This window comes from Lissotriton vulgaris, chromosome 3_1, assembly GCF_964263255.1.
Source record: "Lissotriton vulgaris chromosome 3_1, aLisVul1.2, whole genome shotgun sequence".
Lineage (NCBI taxonomy): Eukaryota > Metazoa > Chordata > Amphibia > Caudata > Salamandridae > Lissotriton > Lissotriton vulgaris.
Window position 1 is genome coordinate 314356674 of NC_141689.1, and position 20607 is coordinate 314377280.

A 20607-nucleotide genomic window follows, 5' to 3' on the forward strand; every position below is an offset into this window, starting at 1 on the left:
AATGCTATCAAAACGAAATCCTACAAAACAATATACTCCTGGCCGGCAGCAATTCATACACGGACAACGTCGGGACGGGCTGCTAGTATATATATATATGTATGTATATATATATATATATATATATATGTATATATATATATATATATATATATATATATATATATATATATATATATATATATATATATATATATATATATATATATATATATATATTACCTACTGGCGGTCGCCAGTAGGTATTTATAGTTAGGACGGTTTACCATAGGAAATCCCCAACATTCTATTGGGAATAACTTTGGCCCTGGTTGATGAATCTTCGCAAATTTCTCAAAGAAGATGGCTCGCTCCGCTCCGCTCCTTCCCGGAAAGTTTGGGGGGGATTCGTCAAGTGGGGGCTGAGAAAAAAGGGGGGTCCCAAAACGTGTTTTCCCCATGTTAATTTCCATAGGACCTTTAGACTCAGCTACAGCTTGAACCCTGAAGGGAATTACACCAAACTTGTCAAAATGGTAGTGTCTGGTATGCAGATCACGCTTTTGGTAAAATTGTGTAAATCCCTCCAGTGGTTCCTGAGAAAATTATAAGAGAAATAAATTATATATCTATAAGCGCGAACGCGTGCGCGCACCCCACGATTTTTGGCGATTTTTTTTTGGGCGGGGCTTGGGGGGGGCTTGGGGGGCTTCTCTCTTTTATTGTAATGTATTTATTTTGATTTCGAGGGTGCCCACTCCTCGTTTTACCCCCGAGATCACCGCCGCGGCCCGAGCTGCTTCAAAATGGCCGCCGCCTGGTTGTGGGCGGGGCCGGGAGGGCGTTGTTTCTGCTTCCCCCTGCCTGGGGGAAGCCTTCGATGTGCCCGGCCGGTCTCCCGTGCCGAGGGGGAGACCGGGTGATGCTGGCGGCTGGTGCGGGGCTCCCGTGAGCCCCGGGAAAAGAAGAGATGCCGCCCGTATCGCTGTGGGGCCCCCGTCGTGTTGGGAGAGCCCCGCAGGTGCCGGCGGAGAGGAGAAGGCGAGCCACATGAGAAGAGCCCCGCCGTCCGTGTACCGGTGAGTAGTGTTACAGGACAGCCCGCTAGAACAATTGCGCTGCCGCATTTAAACACGAGCAGCGCTAATAACAATAATTTTCTGTTTGGGCTTATAAGGAGCGCTCCCCTGACAGGCAAGGACCCTCAACTTTAGTCCGATGAAGGAGGAGATACACATCGGGCCCAAGGACGCCGTGGGTCTTTTGGTCTACTGCTGCAAGGCAGTTGGGGGAGGAGTAGAGCCCCGATGTTTCAATTGTGCACTATAGTCTTTAGCATGGGCATCTGAAGCGATGCAATGGTGCAGACTTGGGATGGTCTTGTACTGCCTATGATCACTGCCATTCGAGGTCGTGGCTGCAGCCCTGGAGGCAACACTTGGGTTTCTCTACCAATGAGGAATGGAGTCGCAATATGAACTGATGTATGACAGCCGACAAGGTGGAATGTAAAGGGAGGGGCTATCTGAAGATACTTATAAAAATCTTGGACGATTTGAGAGAATGGACTTTGGTAAATGAGGATAGCAAGTCAAGGAGAATAGGTAGCAATGTACCACATAGGGACTAACAAAGTCATTACTCATTGTAACATTTCCAAACCCACCCTGTAACAAATGTTATGTAGATGAAACTGCTTATAAGTGCACAGTGGATTATCATGGCATTTTGTCTGCATTAGGCTCTTATATGGTCATAACAGTAATTGTACATCTTGCAGACTCCATATTTCCTTTCACAGTGCTGTCACAAAACGTTACCAATTGATTAAATGAACATAAACAATGAAAAACTTGAGCAAATAAATATTTATGGCTGCCAGCGTTTGTTTGTTGCTTACTATGCAAATAAACTAAAAGGCATTTAAAATTTGCTTAGTGGTCTTTGCTCTCTGTGTGCATCCCGTGAAGGAAAGGCTGCAACAGTTGGAGTTTGTGGTGATATATATATATATTCACTAAACAAAACATAGGTTTTAGGCCTTATATAGTTAGGAATTAACATATAAAAAACCATTGAAATTCCTCCTATATATATATATATATATATATTAGCATTTAAAAAAACCAATGAAATTCACTGAAAAAACCAAAGGTTATACACTATATATAGTTAGGAATTAGCCTTTAAAAAACCAATGAAATTCACTAAAAAAACCATAGGTTTTAGGCCTTATATAGTTAGGAATTAACATATAAAAAACCATTGAAATTCCTCCTATATAGTTAGCTGGACATTTTATTGACATAAAACCCAATGAAATTCCATATATAGTTAGTTGCAATAACTATATGGCTGAGATACCCGCCACCCCCTCTCAACACAATCCCCAAGGATGGGAAACCGGAAACAGTTCTAAATTTTTGGAAGACGGGAGGGAGTGACCCTCCCGGCCGTATTTATTAAAATATGAAACAAAATTAAAACATTAAAATAACAGTTTCATATTATGTACAATTTCATTACCACATTGCGATGTTTGGCTAACCTTAACATATTCTCTAATACAAAGGTTCTCCTAGCCGAACTAACATCCTACAAAACATTTAACTTGAAATTTTTGAAATTGTACATCCTAACGTTTAAGGGCCAACGGCAAGGTCGTAACCGGTGTCAAGATCCCTAAACCAGAAATATCCCCCTCACTTGTGAGGGGCGACCGCACAGAGGTGTACCTCAAGTGCAACTACCAATTTCCCTTGACTTGACGTGGGCCCCAATAAACTCGACGCCACTTAAAGGTCGTCCGAGGACTCGTGTGAGGTATCTAGAAGGTAGCGTAGACCCCCCCCCAAACCCCACACAACTTACCACATCTGCCGTCGCAGATGTCCTGGCCCCGGGAAATTCTCCAGGAGGGGGCTGTAGCCCCTCCTACCCAGGAAGGGGCCTTGACCGCCTTTCCTTTCCTTTTCGGCGGCCCATCATTAGAAGGGACCGCCTCCCCGTTGAGGGGCCAATGGCCACCTCCCTCGAGCGCTCCCATCCGTAATGGGTGACGCCCACTCATAGGGATCTTCCAATTAGTGCTCACCGATCATGACCTTACCGCCCGACCAAAATAAATACTACAATTCTAAACTAAATGACTAATTTACTTAAAAGACAGTAACACAACAACTTTATTAAAAGCATGCTTACTGATCAACACTATAGCAGGATTACTTTATTTGCAAAACATACCACAAATTGACCATTCTTTATTGCATATTCAAAGTTATCACGATAGTAATCCGAACCTGTAAACAAAATTAGAGTTACCACATCAAACTTTATTCAAAACCACTTGCTGTCCTCAGGGGCTGGTGGGTGGGTCAAAATTGGCTCTTCGTTCTGTCTCGAGCTCACGTGCAGCGAGGTGGTGCAGCTTCAGAGCACAGGAACAAGAGGATGCTTCCTTGGCTTGTTGCTCCTTTTATCCGTCTTCAGGGCGGGCGTAAACCCGCCCCTGCCTGCCCCTGGGGCGTGGCCGGCCGCGTCAGTGTCTAGGCCAGCCCACTCCAGGGCGGGAAAAAGGCGCGCCCCGGCTACGCCGCTTCGGGCATACCAGCCGAGACACGCCTCCCGCCCAAGATGGCTTCCCGGGGGGATCGTGGTACTCCGCCATACGTTCGGGGGGACCGAATGGTCGCCCCTTTCCATATGGCTGAGATACCCGCCACCCCCTCTCAACACAATCCCCAAGGATGGGAAACCGGAAACAGTTCTGAACTTTTGGAAGACGGGAGGGAGTGACCCTCCCGGCCGTATTTATTAAAATATGAAACAAAATTAAAACATTAAAATAACAGTTTCATATTATGTACAATTTCATTACCACATTGCGATGTTTGGCTAACCTTAACATATTCTCTAATACAAAGGTTCTCCTAGCCGAACTAACATCCTACAAAACATTTAACTTGAAATTTTTGAAATTGTACATCCTAACGTTTAAGGGCCAACGGCAAGGTCGTAACCGGTGTCAAGATCCCTAAACCAGAAATATCCCCCTCACTTGTGAGGGGCGACCGCACAGAGGTGTACCTCAAGTGCAACTACCAATTTCCCTTGACTTGACGGGGGCCCCAATAAACTCGACGCCACTTAAAGGTCGTCCGAGGACTCGTGTGAGGTATCTAGAAGGTAGCGTAGACCCCCCCCCCAAACCCCACACAACTTACCACATCTGCCGTCGCAGAAGTCCTGGCCCCGGGAAATTCTCCAGGAGGGGGCTGTAGCCCCTCCTACCCAGGAAGGGGCCTTGACCGCCTTTCTTCTCCTTTTCGGCGGCCCATCCTTAGAAGGGACCGCCTCCCCGTTGAGGGGCCAATGGCCACCTCCCTCGAGCGCTCCCATCCGTAATGGGTGACGCCCACTCATAGGGATCTTCCAATTAGTGCTCACCGATCATGACCTTACCGCCACAGGCCGGATAGTTGACCGGCTATCCGGACCCCCCACAACACTCCTACCTAAAGGTCATGTCTTAAAGTCTTTAGCCAAGCTATCAAGTCTCCTATGAGTAACTCGTTCCCCACCCGGGACAAATGAACACCATCCCCCAAATACATACTGTCACCAGTAATACAACCATGCGAAATAGAATGCAGTGTATTGGAACGGAACAATCTACTCACTTTGTTATTAACTTTCCTTACTAAATGATTCAGAGCAGAAACAGAAATAGCCCCCCGCCATACTTTTCGTGGGATCATATGGGACCATGCAATTGTGCACCCTGGAACTCTTCCTGCTAACCAACTTACAGTGGAAAGTATCGCCTCAAGAAGCAGTCGTCTACCAGTGGTGACCAAATCATTGCCCCCAAGATGTACTATGACTATAGACGGCGGTGACCTTGTCCGCCCTAGTAAACCCTCAAAAAATGATTGAAACTGGTCAATACAGAGTCCGCCCCTTCCGTAGAAGGACACACTGTACCCGTATTCCCCAGCCACGTGAATCATGTCACCTGCTTTGAATACGTCCGCGGCACGCCTCACGTATGAGTGGCCCACGACCCACACCTCCTTTTTCACAGCCGGTGATGTCTGACCGCTGGCCCGGTGATGGGTCGACTGCATAGTCCGCCCCGCCTCGCAGGCTTGCGCAACTGAAACCAAACAAAAACAAGAAGCGTGAGTACATCATACAGCTTCACAACATGTGCAACCGCACATACCTTTTATAACAATTGGAGGACCAACGCCCCACACGTTTAACTTGTTCGACATTCAGACCCCTGGCTGTAGCCTCTGTAGCAGCCCCTATCCGAAAGGAATGGGTCCCAAACTCGCCCGGGTTCAAGCCCGCAGCGGCAATCGACATCGCAAGCACCCGCTGAAACTGAAACCTCGTCAGTGGGGTGGCGTCAGCGTGTCTCAACAAGGTGCCCCCCCATGATGCCACCCTTTGTGCTAAATATTCCTCTACACAACTCACCGGGCACATGGAGGACTCGGGAATCCTTTGTATGATTATGCAATCACCCATCGCACCCTGATCGGTCTTGGACCTGGCAAACGAGACAGTCATTGTCCCCCCTCTGACCTGAACGTGCTCTCGGCACAGTCCCCCCATCACATCCTGCTTGTTCCTTGCCACTAATTCGCTTACCCGCATAGCCCCATGGAATGCCAGCGTAAAAGCGGCTCGGAATAACACTGTTTCATACTTGGATGAACACGTTGCAGGGAGTACGGATAATAACAGGGCCAACCTATCCAAACCTATTGGGCGCCTTTCATCTACTCTGCGACCCTCAAGGCGTTGCCACCCACGTAGCGCCTTTTGCACAACGAAAGACGCTGTCGGGTCCTGGATCCCATGAGCCCTAGCAACAAAGGAAATGGCGGCCCGATGCCTCTGGGCCGTAGCCACTGATTTGCCTGCCTGATGTAAAGACAGCAGGAATTTCACTACCCACTCCTCCTGGCCCCAAAGCTCCCCTCTAGCAGCCCCCAAAAAGGCCCAATAGGAACGGAACGCCCCTTCATATGCCTTCCTCGTCCTGGGTGTTAAACTCTCTCCCACGAGGTTACGAAGTTCGGGGCACCGAGAGACCAGAGAGCTTCGGGAAAGGGTGCCGCCACCGGGTCCGCTGTGGGCAGAAAACCCCAGAAGGCCTGCATACAAAAACGAGAAAGCGCATCAGCCGCCTGGTTCATCACCCCCGGGACATGTCTTGCCTTAAATAGCACATTCAATTGCATACACAGTAATACAATTTCCTTGAGCAATCTCAGAATCCATTTGCATCGTGCTGCCTGGCTATTGATACACTCAACCACGGTCATGTTATCAGACCAGAATACCACAGAGTGATCTCTGAACCCCTCGGGCCAAGTTCTCAGGGCCACCAGAATGGGGAAAAGTTCCAGGAAAGCAATGTTACTTGTCAGTCCACTATCATGCCACCATGACGGCCATTTTTGTGCCGACCACTGAGTGCCGAATATGGCACCAAAACCAATGCTCCCTGCCGAATCTGTCCACAGCCCCAGCTCCTCAGAGGACACCGCCGGTTTATTCCAGACAATTCGACCATTGAAATCCGCCAGAAATGCAAACCAAATGCGCATGTCCTGGCGAACCTCTGCCGAGAGCCTTGTGCGATGATGACCCTCCTTCAGGCCGACCATGGCTTGAGCGATCGAGCGGGAAAAGGGGCGGGCCATCGGTATTACTCTTAGGGCAAAATTCAACTGTCCCACCAATTGTTGTAATTGATGTAGCTTAACCTTAGACTCATTTATACACATTTGCAGGGATGCCCTGAATCTTAACACTTTGTCACCTGGTAAACGGAAACAACCTTCTTCGGAGTTGAGCTCGATCCCCAGAAACTCGAGGCAAGTCGAGGGACCCACAGTCTTACCTGGTGCCAATGGCACGCCAAACTGATTCATCAAGACACAAAATTCGGTCAAAGCCGGTCCACATTCCGGATCCCCGGCTGCCCCCAGAAACAAAAAGTCATCGAGATAATGCATAACATGTTGAAACCCCGTCTTCTTTGTGAAGACCCATTGCAGGAAACAACTGAACTTTTCAAAATAGGCACAAGATATAGAGCACCCCATCGGCATACACCTATCCATGTAATAGTGACCCTGAAACATGAAACCAAGGAGACGCTGATCGTCTGGATGTACCGGGAGCAACCGGAACGCTGACTCGATATCAGATTTTGCCATCAGCGCACCGGGCCCCAGGCGATTCAATATGGCTACGGCCTCATCGAAGGATGCGTACCGCACCGAACACACTTCCGGGTCTATCGCATCGTTTACGGAAAGACCACGTGGGGCTGATAAATTATGTATCAGCCGAAACTCACCCGGGTCCTTCTTGGGGACCACCCCTAAAGGGGAACAAACAAAGTTAGCAACTGGTGGCAGATTAAATGGACCGGCGACTCGACCTCGAGTAACCTCTTTCCCGATCTTTTCCTGTACCACGGTCGTATGCTGCAAGACTGATATCTGGTTTTTACATTTCGCTATACCCTGAAACTCCCCCACTGGGATGCGGAAACCATATGAAAACCCGTTCCGCAACACCCCAGCGGAAGCGTGATCCGGGTATTCGCTGAGCCAGGGAATCATTGCCATGGTATCAATCGGAGTAGGTAAAGGCGCCCCTCGGACTATGTCAGACCTGTTTGGCGCCTCCTCTACCCCCGTTATCACCCGTTTTGGCTCTGCACATGGACTCAGGATGGGATGATTGCCCACACCCACCACATTCGTGCCTAAATTTGCATGACCCCTGGGGCCTGGTACATTTACCCCTGTTAAAGTTCCAACAAATCCCCCTTTTTCCTGCGTTGCCGATTGGCCTCGAGTGGTTGTCGTTACTCGTACCTGATCGAAAGGGCGTCCCAGCATATTGGCGGGAGGATTCACCCACGCTACTCCCTACCAATGGCAACTTCAACATACCAGTATCTTCCATTTTGGACCAAGACACAGAATCATAACAATCCCAAGTTAAGTTTTTATCATGTTCTTTCGCTTTTCTGAAAATATTATCGTAACAGAACCATTGATTGCCCTCGTGTGATACAGAATACCCCATGATCCGTGACTGATAAATCGGCAATTCGGACAGCAATTCGGGCCTACGTTCACCCATGATGGATGTAAAAATCCCCCATGCTTTGCCCCAATTGCCAATGTTTTCATTTACCTTAAAGGCGGCCATCTTTGCGCGCCAAACACTCGGATGCATGAGCTCCTTCTGGCTCTTAACATGCTCCATCTCATAATGATCGGTAAGCAACGAGAAGATGTTTATATACTCCTCTGCCCATATCTTCTCTTTGATAGCCAGAGGGACATGTTGACCCAACTTTTCCCTTCGAGAGGGTGCAGACTCATCCCTCGCAATCGGCAATGGCCGCTTACCTGAACCGGAAGCTGTATCTGCGACTGGACCTGTCCCAGGTGGTTTCTCTACTGCCGCAGCCGGCGATGGTGCCTTCGCCGCTTCCCTTGTTTCACGCAGTTGCTTCATCAACACCTGCGCGTCGTCAGCCGTGGCGCCCTTGCTACCTTTACCCAACCACGCTGCTAATTGTGCTGCCAGCTCGGGCGGCATATCCTCCCCGGACACGGGGGTGACCACCACGGGAATCGGATTCCCTTCCTCCGGCACGGGAGTTGGTGCTTCGAGTGGGGTACAGGGAACCGGGATGTCTCCCCCAGCTGCTCCCCTTCTGGGCCTCTTGCCTTTTCCTCCTGGAGCTGCTCCTGCCAAAGGACGTTTCGGCCCCCCTTCCTCGTCTTTATCCGCCATTCGCCTCTTTAGGTCGGTCACCTCTTTCATAAGAACACGCAGCATCTGGTCGGTAGTCATTCGCTTTCCCGCCTTCTTGGGCATTCTCCGACAGAGTATCTGCAAAACAAACAAGAAAGATTACAACGCTCAAAATTGGCTCTTCGTTCTGTCTCGAGCTCACGTGCAGCGAGGTGGTGCAGCTTCAGAGCACAGGAACAAGAGGATGCTTCCTTGGCTTGTTGCTCCTTTTATCCGTCTTCAGGGCGGGCGTAAACCCGCCCCTGCCTGCCCCTGGGGCGTGGCCGGCCGCGTCAGTGTCTAGGCCAGCCCACTCCAGGGCGGGAAAAAGGCGCGCCCCGGCTACGCCGCTTCGGGCATACCAGCCGAGACACGCCTCCCGCCCAAGATGGCTTCCCGGGGGGATCGTGGTACTCCGCCATACGTTCGGGGGGACCGAATGGTCGCCCCTTTCCATATATCGCGCACCCGCAATCCACTGCTGATGATGTCACATATTACATCATTCATGACATGGTCAGTGACATCACTGATGACATCACTGATGACATCTCAAATGACATCACTGATGACATAACTGATGACATCTCAAATGACATCACTGATGACATCATGACACACCAATACCACTTACTACATACGCACTCACTGATTCCTACGTCTACGCACACATTCACTCATTCACCCATACAATGACTCGTACATACAGTCACTCATTATTACAACACTGTCATATGCACTCATACACCTATGCAGACACTCACACACTGCCACTCATCCATGGAGTTACTCACACACCTAGTCAGTCCTGTAAAGAATCAATCACACTTCGATTTCCTCATCTATACAGTTAAACACAGAACACCTTACTTTTTCAAACATATCCTAACACATACTTACTCTCTTATACAATTACTGATACAAGTACACATTGATCTGCACAGAGTCACTCGCCTCCCAGCCAGTTACACACACACTCAGTCTTCCATACAAATACTTGGGCAACCAATCAATAAGCTATATAGCCACTCATATAGCTACTGATCAACACATGCAGCAGCTTGCACAACAACAGACATATTAATGCACACTTTCAGACAGTTTAGTCATTAACCCATGCATTCAGTAAGACACATTCATTCACTCGCTCAGTCAGTCACGCACCTACTAAATCCTTCATCCAGACACTTATACATCCACTCATTCTTCAATATGTAAAACATATTTAAACTTTATAGAAACACACAGTCACTGGATGATGTCATCAGTGATGTCACTGACCATGTCATGAATGATGTAATATGTGACATCATCAGCAGTGGATTGCGGGTGCGCGATATATAGTTATTGCAACTAACTATATATGGAATTTCATTGGGTTTTATGTCAATAAAATATCCAGCTAACTATATAGGAGGAATTTCAATGGTTTTTTATATGTTAATTCCTAACTATATAAGGCCTAAAACCTATGTTTTTTTAGTGAATTTCATTGGTTTTTTAAAGGCTAATTCCTAACTATATATAGTGTATAACCTTTGGTTTTTTCAGTGAATATATATATATATATATCCAAAGCACACTGGGTTCTTCCGGGACCTCCTCCCGTAGTCAGGTGGCGCGAAAATTCGGCAAACCCTCAGCCGAATGGTTTAAATGAAAATCCAAAGTTCTGCCCATAAGCAAAGTCGCGCACTCAAGAAGATTCAGTTGTGAAAGTTTTATTCACCGGATATCGCTACGCGTTTCGACACACCAAGGTGTCTTGATCACACGATATATATATCACCAGACACTCTCCAAACGAAAGGACAGAGGCCATCACGGGGATCATTCACGAAAGCATCTTTATTTCTGAATAGGCAGCATGACGGGCGTATACATTTCGGCTGCGTGTAGCCTCCTCAGCGCCGAGCGTGGTAAGTGATGAAAGGTCAAAGTGCCAATGATTGACCTGAATGTTCAGCTGTTGAAATGTTTGCAGAAACGCTCCGCCCTCTTTAATGGCCAATTGCCAGCATGAGTAGCGTCCCAGTCCTGAGAAGCACTGCATGTCCCAGCATGCAACAGTTTTACCGGGAACGGGCGGCCAAATGGATTTGTGTTCTGTGAACGTAGCTATTGACCCCATCTCCTCTTTTTTCCACTTTTGCCGAAACAATAGCCTTCTCCAGTCCCCAACTACACAACCTTGGCATGCAGGACGCATCTCCACGGGGGTGAGTTAGCAATGCGTCTCTCCCAAGGCGTGGTTAATAACTCCGACACTGCTCTGTTATGTCCTGTTTGCCGAAGGTGGGTCTGATCAATTTCAATAACTTGAAAGAAGAAAAGGCTTGTCGCCGAGGCAACACGCAATTGCCAGTGTAAGATCAGTCCAAAACTTGCGTGCAGGAGCCTCTGTAACATGCCGCTGGCAGGCATGAATAATATCACCAGACACCCTCCAAAAGAAAGGACATAGGCCATCACAGGGATCATTCAAGAAAGCATCTTTATTTCTGAATAGGCAGCATGACGGGTGTATGCATTTCGGCTGCGTGTAGCCTCCTCAGCGCCCAGTGTGGTAAGTGATGAATGGTCAAATATATATATATTTCACCTATTGGTGGTCGCCAGTGTGTAGTTATAGTGAGGAACTAGTTTAATAGGAGTATCGTTTTTTGATTTGCTTATAACTTTGCCGCAGTTTGATGAATCTTCATGACATTTTTCAAAAAGCACCCACCTGAATTTAGTTGTGTATGGAAAGTTGTGGGGGTGATCCATCAAGCAGGGGCCAAGAAAAGGGGAGAGGGTAAAAGAAAGTGGGTTTCCCATGTTAATTTCGATAGGGATTTCGAACACGACTACAGCCCACACTGACGGAATTACACCAAATTTGGCAGAAACCTAGCTGTTGGTCCAGAAAGAGCCCTTTTTAGGTCTCGCTTAGCGTAGGCTGCGCATGCGCAGTCTCGCTGGCGAGATCTTATGTCTCAGAGTAGCGAGGCATAAACCCGCCCCTCTTCTCCATTGGCTGGCCTTCTAAACAGCATCCAGCCATTGGAGAAGAGGTCTCTTTGACGATCTCTTTTCGCTCTAAGCCCCGTCCTTTTTGAGGGGCGTGTTTTTTTTGTTTCTTTCTCTAAAGAAAAACACGCCCCCAATCCGAAAAGGACGGGGTTTACGGACTCCTCCTACCCGTCTGCCCGCGTCTCCTCTGTGCGTCTTCCCCCGGGGCCTCCTCTCTCTCCTCCCTCGTCTCGCGCCAATGCCAGGCGACTGCCCTGGCCGGGAAACGGCCTCCCCGCTGCTCTGCAGCTGCTCTGGTTCCACCTCACCCCTCCTCACCTCGTGGTTCCCTTGTAGTTTCTCAGTCGGAGTCCCTGGCGAAGATCCAGGCGCAGGACTCACCACTCCGGCAACCGCCAGCAGTTCCAGCAGCAAAGCAGCAACCGGAGGCCCGCCCAGCAGCCCCTCGATGCTCGCCCGGCCGCAGCTGCGCCCGCCGCATAGACCCTGCTCGCCACCACTCCCAGTGGAGCCCTGTGGAGAACCCCAAAGGCGTCAGTGCTCCCCATGTGTCCAGGCGCCGTACGTCTCCCCGCTCTCCGTGTTCAATGTTTAACAAAGGTGCTTTGAAGATGCACCGAAGCACACCAAACCTTATCCCAGTAATTGAAATACATTAACCATGCCCAATAATTTGTACACGAAAATAGCTAGCAGGGAAATTTGGAATGAAAAATTCAAATTATGCATTTCATAAAGCTCTCCCCTCTGTGTGAAACCGCATTCCAGCGAGGTAACATCAGTGCTTAGGCAATAATTGAATAGGGAAATCCGCAGGCATGTTCAGCAGCTGTTGGGGAGACAGGTTACTCGGCCCCACAGTGCCAGTGTTTTGGTGTACTGACGAGAAGCCGTGCTTATCCGTGAGTTGTTTATTTAGAAAAACAAGCGGCGCGCATTCAAACTAAGAGCTCCTAGCTCATGATAATTACAACGGTGCTGAAGGTGAGTGAAGGCTGGGGGTTTGTTTATTGTGCTGCGCCGCAACGCCGCCGCAAGGTAAGCGCAGGAAAACAGGGACCTGGTAAGGGACATATTTGGCATCTCTTGAGACGGTTTTTGCTGCGTGCAGAAAACGTGCTATGTCTACCTCCCCCCCTCTCTATTTTCAAACCCACACTCCCACAGAACAGGCTGGACCATGAAAATATCTGAGAGAATAAAAGGAAATACCAAAGGATTTTAGACCTGGCAACATAGGTCAGCAATATAAGTGATGGCTGCAGTTATCTATCTGTGACCTGCAGGTTGCTAGGGTCAGGGTCAACAGTTGTTTTCATTCTTCCAAGGTTGATAAATAGAGAGCTATTAAATGGGATACAATGACAATTGGTTAAATGGGCTTATAGATGCCAGAACGGTACTGCTGAACGCTATAAAACCATAATATTTTTTTAGGGACTATGGCATACCATTTTGTATCAAATATAAGGATACATATTCCAATTCTAAGCAAATTAGCAAAGTCATATTTCGTAAACCAGTATAGTTTGAAGGCCACGGCACACAGGGATTGAAGTTCCCCCACCACGGAAATCTGTGTGTAATGTCGTGCAAATGGTGCTCGTTAGTTAACAAAGTCCAGTCATCTGCTCACAACATTTTAGGATTTAAAAACTTTTTTACAAGGAGTTTTGAGAACAGTCCTGCAATGATTTCTAGTGAAAAGTAGAGCTACTGTCCTTTTGCTTTCAAAATATTCCATCCTTCAAGCTATGTCACACAACACGAACATACACTGCCTCACCCAACCTACTGAGATATCAAATTGAAATTAAAACCTCTGACTGTTAGCTACATGAAGGGATTTGCAGCTAGCACCTTAATCTGTGTGGGTATGTTTGTTGGTGTGTGGCTCTGTGTGTTGGTGTGTGACTTTGTGTGTTGCTCAGTGTGTTTGTGTTTGGCTCTGTGTGTTTGTGTTTGGCTCTGTGTGATTGTGTTTGGCTCTGTGTGTTTGTGTTTGGCTCTGTGTGTGTGTGTGTGGCTCTCTGTGTGTGTGTGGCTCTGTGTGTGTATGTGGGGCTCTGTGTGTATGTGGGGCTCTGTGTGTGTGGGGGGGGCTCTGTGTGTGTGGGGGGACTCTGTGAGTGTGTGGGGGGCTCTGTGTGTGAGGCTCTGTGTGTGTGGGGGGGCTCTGTGTGTATGTGGCCCTTTTTTTGGTGTAAATCTGTTTAGTAGTTGTGGAGATATTAGAGGAAAACCAAATTTGTACATCAAGAAATGTGAGCCCTCAGCGAATCTTGCTGATCTCAAGCAAACATCTGATTGGCTGGCAACACTTCAACCAGGATGGGTTAACAGGCATCATGGGACTCAAACTCAGCTGAGTCCCAATCAAAAACATAAAAAAGTAGGAGGCAGGGTAGGAATACCCTGATACCCTAGACCTGGTGATGGGGTCCCTCATGGACCCTGCTAAGGCCAAAAATATTTTTTTAAAAACATTTACTGGTGTAAATCGCGACGGATTCATGGCAAAAATGTGTGTCTCCTGCGCTTGATTTTCTTTCACCCCTCGGGCGGGTCAGGTCCCGGGGGCAAGTATGAATTACAGAAAAGGGGAGGGGGCGCATGTGGCCACCCTCCCAAGACCAGTTTAAACCCTGGGGACCGCCACCTGTGGTTTATTTTAAAAGAATAAGAGAAGGGTCTCCCCTCCTTTGGCCTTTAAAGGACCACCACCTCCCAGTGGCATGGGAGTGACAAATAGAGAGGGGGCTGTGTGGACCCCCCACCCATGGTAAAAATTGCCCCGGGATAGCCATCTCCCCGGGGGACATAACAAGTATGCAGTGGGCCATGCAGCCCCCAACGGCCCATATTTGGCCCAGAGGACCACCACCTCACTGGAGCATGGTTTAATGAAAGTGGGAGGGAGCCATGTGGCCCCCCTCCTGGGCCATTTTTGGCACAGGGGACCACCACCTCCCTGGAGCTGGCCCAGTCCAAAGTAGAGGATGGGGGCCAAGCGGCCCACCTTGTGGAACCATTATTGGCTGTGGAAAATACCAGCCCCTAGGGCTTGCTCCCTAGCTCCCCATTGAGATAGCAGTTTGCTTTTGCTTGGCAGAGTTTTGACAGCTCCCAGCAGGATAACTGCTCCTGCTAGCTAGGAGCAGATTTTTCAGCTGCCAAGTGAGCAGGAAAACAGATGAACAAATTGCTCCCACTAGCAGGGAGGAGCATTTTTGGCTGCTACCTATGTGTGGGAGTAATGCTGGCTCCCACTGGAGGCAGGGAGCAAACTGGGAGTGCAGGAGAATTGAGGCTCTCCATATGATCCCCGACGTTGCTCACTGGGTAACCTGGATGGGCTTCAGGGAACCCTCTGTTTGGTGGAGATGTACGTCTTTGTAGTCTTGTCATGTTCTCTTGATGAGGGTTCATGTTTTCACAGATTTTTGGATGAAGACGCTGCAGGAACAATCACATTGCCAAAATTAAATGCACACAAGTTCACTAGAGACATTACCTCATGGTTCTTTACGCAGCTGTAGTGAAGAATATGCACTATACATTTACCCAATGAGGTAGCACTTACGAATCTATGTTGAAATCCCGCAGCCTTTTCCCCCGCAGGGAATCACAAAGCGGTTGTTACAACGACTGCGTTGTGATTCCGCATACCATTACTCCGCAAGTCGGAAAAACGACTTGCGGAGGGGGGGGGCGCTGGATGTTGGAATAGTATAATTTACTATTCCAACTCCAGTCTGTGCGGACACTAGGGAAGGTGTTGGATTTTAAATCCAACACCTCCCCCACCTCCGTAAGTTGTTGTTCTGACTTGCGGAGTAATGGTATGAGGAATCACAATGCGGTCAATGTAACGACTGCGTTGAAATTCCCTGCGGGGAAATAGTTTTGGGGTAAAGGTTGTTTACCAGCACTTACTAAAACACCAGCAGAAAATACTCCAGTTGGGTAGACATTTTTGGCAAAACTATGGAGTCTTCTTGGAGAAAATGTATTTCCATCCTGGCCCTGATGCTCATTTCACAGATATTAAACTTCAACTGGAAGCACTTACAAATATAAACATTTCAGGTGCCAAAGTTGAAACTCCACAAATGATCCTAACTTCTTGGGCTTGGTGAAGGCAGAGCAAGTGTGATTCCTCTTGTTTTCCACGTTGAAAAACAATCTGAAATCCTTAATGGAGCTGAATGCATCGCGGATCTATTGGAGCAGAATCTGACCTGTAGTGACTGTGATGAGTGGTTTCTTTCTTGTCATGAGAGCAGAGTCCATAGTTCTCCCTTTAAATTACCCTGAGTATGCAAATGCCCAAATTCATCTGCAAGTTCTGCCTATTTGGCCCTGCCCCGTTTTTCTTGGTAGTATGCAATAGTTTTCCTGCCTTTTCCCATACTAATGGACAGCTTACCAAAAAGCTTCTGCACATGTTTCCCGCCTATTTTGGTGACTTGTTTTTGGTGCAGAGTAATTTGGAGGACATCTCCAGCAAATGGATGAAAACTTAGTTCATAAAGTTATGAGGAATTACCCTTATTTGGTTGAGATTCCCCTCTTTGTAGTCTTGTCCTGTTTTCTAGATGAGGATTCATGTTAGTAAATATTTGTGGATCAAGACACTCGAGGAACAATCACATTTTTGAAAATACATGCACACAAGGTCACTGGAGACATTTCCTCATGGTCCATTATGCAGCTGCCGTACAGAATATGCGCTAGTTATTACACAATGAAGTAGCACTTAATATTTAAGCAGTAGAAAGTACTACAATTGGGTAGACAATTTGTGCAAAATTGTGGACTCTTGTTGGATAAAGGGGCAGGTGAGGTTCCGTTTTGGCCCAGTCAATCACACAGCTAGTGACACACACACAGAGAGATACCCAGACACCCACTCACGCACCCATTGAGCCACTGACACATACACTCACAGACCCACACAGCTACTCACACACCCACACAACCACTAACACACCCATACACCCACTCGCACACCCACTTACTGATCCATACAGCCACTCACACACCCACTTACAGAGCCATATAGCCACTCACACTCCCATTCACAGACCCATACAGCCAATCACACACTCACCCACTCACGGACCTATATAGCCACTCCCAAAATTGTTCACAATCCCACACAGCTGCTGATGCACCTACTCACAGACCTACAAAGCCACTCACACACCCACTCACTGACCCATACAGCTACTCACACACCAATTCACAGACCAATACGGCCACTCACACACCCACTCACAGACCTATACAGCCAGTCATACACTCACTCTCAAAGGTTAAAGGTCATAGTAAGGAAATACAATGTTAAAGATCTTAGAAGTTCACTCAAAACAAAAGTTACAGGGACATTAGAGTTAGAAATAATATTAAATGAACATTAAAAAGTCGATGAAAAAAACAAAGGTTTCAGGGACGTTGTAGTTAGTCTCAGATTTCACTCGTGCAAAACCAGTGAAATTCAGTAACAATATAATACTTTAAACTAAAAACCACTGAATTAAATTACTTTATCGAAATTAACCCAAAAAAATTAACATCACAATTTTCACGAAAGACACTAGCAACGTTCAAGACTTACGGCTTGATTTAAAGTTTGGCAGATGAGATACTCCATAATAAATCTCCTCCAAATTATTACAAGTGCATTATATCATAAGGTATTTGTAATATGGCAGATAGAACATCCTTCAAGGTAGTTAGAGTGCATCCCATTTGCTAAACTGTAATTGAGGCCCTTGGTGAGTTACCCTTGGAACATTTGATGATCATGTCCAGGTATATTATTTAGAAACAAAAATCCTTGTCACATCTTGCAGTTGTCAAGGAACAGTGGTGGCTCCTTCGCTAAGGTGGAGGAGCGTCGACCCATGAGCAGGTCAAAGGAGAAAAAATTAAATGATAATTACTCATTGTTATTATCATTTTATTTTTCCCCTTGCTCAGCTGGGTTGGGGCGGGGCTGCTGTGCTCACAAAGCAGGGCAGGGGAGGAGCGGTTTCCCCACTTCAAGTGTGCAGGACACTTTGGCTGGCCATCTCGAGACGGTCAATCTTTCATGCACACTTTGCATGTTCTCCATGCAGGCTGCATTAAAGCCTGCATGGGGAACATGCCCAACCTCTTATTCTCTGGATGATCACTGATCCACGGCACTCAGACTAATCACAACACTTCATTGCAGCGTTGTGATTGGCTTTTGGGAGGTTGGGAGCCGGGAGCTTCCTGACCTGGAAGCGAGCAAACAGGGAGAGCAGGCGGTGGTAGAAATGTACGTTTTTTTTCCGTCATTCCCTCCCCCACCCCCCGGCCACATGACCCGCCTCCCTACTGCTATTAAATACTAGACACCACTATCAAGGAAAGCTCATATCATTCATGGTAAATTCAAAGAATTTCCTACATAAATTTGGTGGACAGTCATTGAAGCTTAAAGAGGAAAAATACACTCTTCTGTCTTATCATTTGGGCCTTATTTGATTCCCTGATCTTTCAACACTTTTCAAGGGAGTTATGTAAGCGTGTTCCAGGACTGAGAATTCGGAAACAAAATCAAATTGGAACTGATTATCATTCGCATGGATGCTTTATGCCCTACCTATTTTCTTCAATTGTCTCTATCTGACAACTTCTATCTCTTTCAGATTTCAATTTCTCATGATGGTTGGTTTGCTGAGTAGAATACACCAGGAAACCAATGAACTATGACAGTTTGCTCATGTTAACATTATTGATTCATTTTTTCATGGTTTATAAAGCACTATGGGCCAGATGTAGGTAAATTTTATTTTCCGACCTCTTAAATACCGAGTCATACCGACTCGGTATTTCAGAGGTCGGAAAATAAAAGTACCGAGATGTAGGTAAATGCAGATGTGCAATTACCGAATCGGAAACAGTCGGTATTTTCCGATGCGGGAAATACCGACCAGTTAATGCCCATTCATTCCTATGGGCTTTGAAGCCCATAGGATTGATTGGGCATTTACCGGTCGGTATTTACCACATCGGAAAATACCGACTGTCACAAGGGTGCAGGGGGTGTCACTTTGACACCCTCTGGCACCCCCAAAAGAGGCTCGGGTGCCATGTGGCAGGCATACCTGCCCTAAGGGCAGGTCTGCCTGTCATATGGCATAGGTGTGCATGCACACATGTGCATGCACACCAGAAACGGTATTTTACCATCAAGTAGTATTTGATGGTAAAATACCGATTTCGTACTGCTTGTGGGACTCAGAAGAGTCCCACCTACATACCAATTTACCGGAATCCGTAATGATACCGACTCGGTATTTTACATACTCGGTAAATTTACCTATCGGTAAATTTACCGAGTCTGTAAAATACAGGGACCTACATGTCAAATTGCTCTTACCGGTCGGTAACGGCCGAATTCGGCCGTTACCACCCGGTAAACGCCTACCTACATCTGGCCCTATATGTCACCTAGGCCACTTCATGGTACCCTCCATGACTAATAACCATTTTAAAGCATGAGTTATTTCCCTACTGACCATAAATTTATCTTAAATTTTGACTTAGGAAGGTGAAATTGCTTATTTCAAGGATCTCACAATTTGAGATTTTCCTCAATGCCTTGTCTTGCAACCTCATTGCTATTTGATAAAATTCATATTTAGCAGTGGATAGGGCCTGGGGTCATGATATGTCCTCTGCGGGCAGCTGATTGCATTGAATCTATTGATCGTATCATTTGCGAATGTCTGATGCTCATTGTCTCCTGTTCTTTGTTATTTAACATATTTAAACTATTTCTAAATCCCGAGCTTTTTTACATCATGTTTGTAGCTATATGGAGACAACCTATTTCATAAAATGGGTATGGTTCTGAAACCATGCAAAGAATGAGTCTGAAAATTATGTCTCGATTTTACTTTGTATTTACATATTTACTGTTTTTATTACAAAAGTTTAAGGGGCAGATGTAGGTAAATGTGAAAAACCGATTTCTTAATACCGAATTTTACCGATTCGGTATTAAGAAATCGGAATTTCCTATGTAGGTAAAAATTAGGTAATTTTTACCAAATCGGTAATATTCGGAAAAAAAATACCGAATCCTTAATACCGATCGGTATTACCGAATCTGAATTACCAAATCGGTAAATACCGAATCAGTAATTCAAAATTCCTGCAATTGAGGATTCAGCCAATCCTGTGCATCCTATTTACTCCCAAAAAGGAAGTGGCCACACCCCAGTAGCTGCACTGAACCAGAAGCTGTTGGAGAGGCAGGCAGGAGGAAAAGACAAACAGGAGCAACTTTACTACCTGACAACAAACACCAGAATGGTCAGCCAGGACAGGGAAACTGATGGTGCAGTAAGGAAAAGAAAAATTAAATTTAGTTAGAGGGAGTTGGAGATCTTAATTAAGGAGATGGCAAAGAAACACACCAAGCTTTTTGGTAAACAATCACTACAAGTGCCAGAGTCACAAAAGAGAAAAATATGGATTGGAATCCAGGACCTCATCAATGCCATAGGTGTGACCCACCGTGACGTGGACGACCTAAAAAAGAGGTGGTATGAACTCAGGAGTATTGCGAAGAAGAGAATGTCAGAAAGGAAAAAGCAAGCAAACCTGACAGGTGGAGGAAGAAATAGAGCAACTGCATTGACTGCCCTGGAACTGCTTGTGGAGTCCACCATTGAGCCTGAGAGCGTCAGCGGCATCGGGGATGAAGACAGCTCTGCCAGAGCTGCAACC